The following is a 3,134-nucleotide window of genomic DNA, read 5'->3' as shown; positions in this document are numbered from 1 at the left end:
TAACCCATAAGTTCGAAAGATCCACCTCTCGAATACCAAAGTCCAACACTTTGCGTACCTTTGAGATATCTAAGGATCTTTTTAGATGCATTTAAGTGACTTTCCTTAGGACTTGCCTGAAATCTGGCACATACACCTACTGCAAAGGATATTTCTGGTCTACTAGCAGTTAAATAGAGAAGAGATCCGATGATANCTTGCTAAACCATGAGACAAGTCTTCCACCTAGAAACTGACATGTCCCTGATGTGCTCTTTCGATCTATCTTACAACCGGCAAAGTCCGCATCTGAATAACCCATAAGTTCGAAAGATCCACCTTTCGAATACCAGAGCCCAACACTCTGCGTACCCTTTAGATATCTAAGAATCTTTTTGGATGCATTTAGGTGACTTTCCTTAGGACTTGCCTGAAATCTAGCACATACACCTACTGCAAAGGATATGTCTGGTCTACTTGCAGTTAAATAAAGAAGAGATCCGATGATACCTCGATAAGTGGTTTGATCGACCTCTCGACCTTCACTGTCGACATCGATACGTAGAGAGGTTCCCATAGGTACTTTGACTGAGGATTTCCCTTCTATATTGTATTTTCTGAGCAGATCCTTGGTGTATTTCTCCTGATTGATGAAGATACCTTCCTTAAGCTGTCTCACTTGTAATCCAGGGAAGTAGTTGAGCTCTCCCATCATGCTCATCTCGAACTTCCCTTTCATCAACCTGGAGAACTTCTCGCACAAGTCTGGATTGGTGCTTCCAAAAATGATATCGTCCACATAGATTTGCACCAATAAGATGTGATCCCCGTCCTTAATTCTAAACAATGTTTTGTCCACTAGGCCTTTGGTGAACCCACACTGAAGTAGAAAAGAGGATAAGGTATCATACCAAGCTCTCGGAGCTTGTTTTAAACCGTAAAGTGCCTTCTTTAATTTGTATACTTTGTTAGCTCCCACATCCTTCAAGAAACCCGGAGGTTGTTCAACGTACACCTCTTCTTCGAGAAGTCCGTTCAGAAAAGCGCTCTTGACATCCATTTGATATACCTTAAAGTCTTTGAAGGCGGCATATGCGAGAAAGATGCGTATGGCTTCGAGACGTGCCACTGGAGCGAAGGTTTCATCAAAATCTATTCCTTCCTCCTGATAATAGCCTTTGGCAACAAGTCTGGCCTTGTTCCTAACAATAACTCCATCCTCATTCATCTTGTTTCTGAAAACCCACTTTGTACCAATGACATTCTGATGATGAGGTCTCGGAACTAGTTCCCAAACATCGTTCCGTTCAAACTGATGAAGTTCCTCTTGCATGGCTTGCACCCAATCTGGCTCACATAGAGCCTCATCGATCACCTTAGGCTCTATTTGAGATAGAAAGCAAGCAAACATGCTTTCTCTGTATGCTGATCTGGTTCGAACTCTGTCACGTACATCTCCAATCACTTGATCAGCAGGGTGACTTCTCAGCCATCTTAGGTCGGGTTGTGGCTCCTCAGTTGATACTTCCGTTGAAGGTTGAGATGTGGGTTGAGCATCTATGATCTGGATCGGATCAACTGAGTCAGGAGCTTTCTTCTTGGTAGGCTCTTCATCATCTGATTCTGACTGGAGTTCCGCTACGTCTCGAACTATCGGTTTCTTCCCATCGAGAGGTGAGTTTAATCTCTCGATTGACTCCGACTGAGCTTCCTCAGCTGCTTCCATTGACTTTGATGGTTGATCTGTTGATGCTCTATCATCAAAAGAGACATGTATGGATTCTTCAACCACCAATCTCCGCTTGTTGAAGACTCTGAATGCTTTACTTGTCGATGAGTATCCCAGAAATACTCCATCATCTGCCTTTTCATCAAAAGTTCTTAGCTGAGTCTTCCCATTGTTGTGGACATAGCATTTGCACCCGAATGTGTGGAAGTAGCTTACATTCGGTTTTCTTCCATTCCACAACTCATATGGAGTCTTTCCAACTCCTTTCATGATCAAGGACCGATTTTGGGTATAGCACGCTGTGTTGATTGCTTCTGCCCAAAATCCTTGTGATATGTTGGCTTGCGAGAGCATGGTCCTTGCAGCTTCCTTGAGAGTTCTGTTTCTTCTTTCAGCAACCCCGTTCTGTTGAGGCGTTCGAGCAGCTGACAACTGATGATGAATACCGTTCTCGTTGCAGTAGCTCTCGATAACTTGATTAACGAACTCTCCACCTTGATCTGACCGAATCTTTAGTATCGAGACATCCTTTTCAACTTGAACTTGCTTCAAAAGATTTGGCAGGTCAACTTTTGTCTCGCTTTTCTTGGTTAAGAACACGGTCCAGGTGAATCTTGTGTAGTCATCTACTACCACAAGAGTGTACTTTCTTCCTCTCATGCTGGGTGGATCCACCGGTCCAAATAAGTCCATGTGAAAAAGACTTAATGGTCTAGTGGATGATATCTCGGCTTTGCTTTTGAAAGAGGATTTGATCTGTTTGCAACGTTGACATGCCTCACATATCTTATCCTTTCGAAACGTCACTTTGGGCAGTCCTTCCACAAGGTTCCTCTTAGCAAGCTTGTTGATAGTTTTGAAGTTCAGATGGCTAAGCTTACTGTGCCAATCCCAGCATAAGTCTTCCTTGCTCCTTGCCAGTATACATAGGGATGGTTTGGCAGATCTCCAATCCACTATGTACATGTTTCCTTTCCTTGCTGCTTCCAGGACGACTTCGAGAGATTCCTCTTGTATGATTTGGCACTTGCCTTTGGTGAAGATTACTCTGTAGCCCTTGTCACAGAACTGGCTTGTGCTAAGGAGGTTAAATTTGAGCCCCTTAACGTAGGATACCCCCTTGATCACCAATTCATTCTTATGAACTTCATCGACAGCCTTTGTGCGACCTTTCTTCTCGTTGTCTCCAAATGNTCATGTGAAATAGCTGAAAGTGAGGTTTCTTCCAGACATTGTGATTCGATGACCAATCCTCACTAGATGGATAGAGTCTGCCTTTCTCCATCCGTGAGTTCCTAACTTTGTGGATCTCAGACCTTCCATATTTGCCTTGAAGCGCATTATATGGAATGTAGCTCCTTTTGTACTTGGAATGGCCTTGCGAGAGATAGCAAGGTGATCTCTCGATATTGTTTACCCGGCCATT

This window comes from Ipomoea triloba, chromosome 3 (assembly GCF_003576645.1).
Source record: "Ipomoea triloba cultivar NCNSP0323 chromosome 3, ASM357664v1".
NCBI lineage: Eukaryota > Viridiplantae > Streptophyta > Magnoliopsida > Solanales > Convolvulaceae > Ipomoea > Ipomoea triloba.
The sequence above is the reverse complement of the archived record's forward strand: the minus strand, read 5'-3'. Positions refer to the sequence as shown.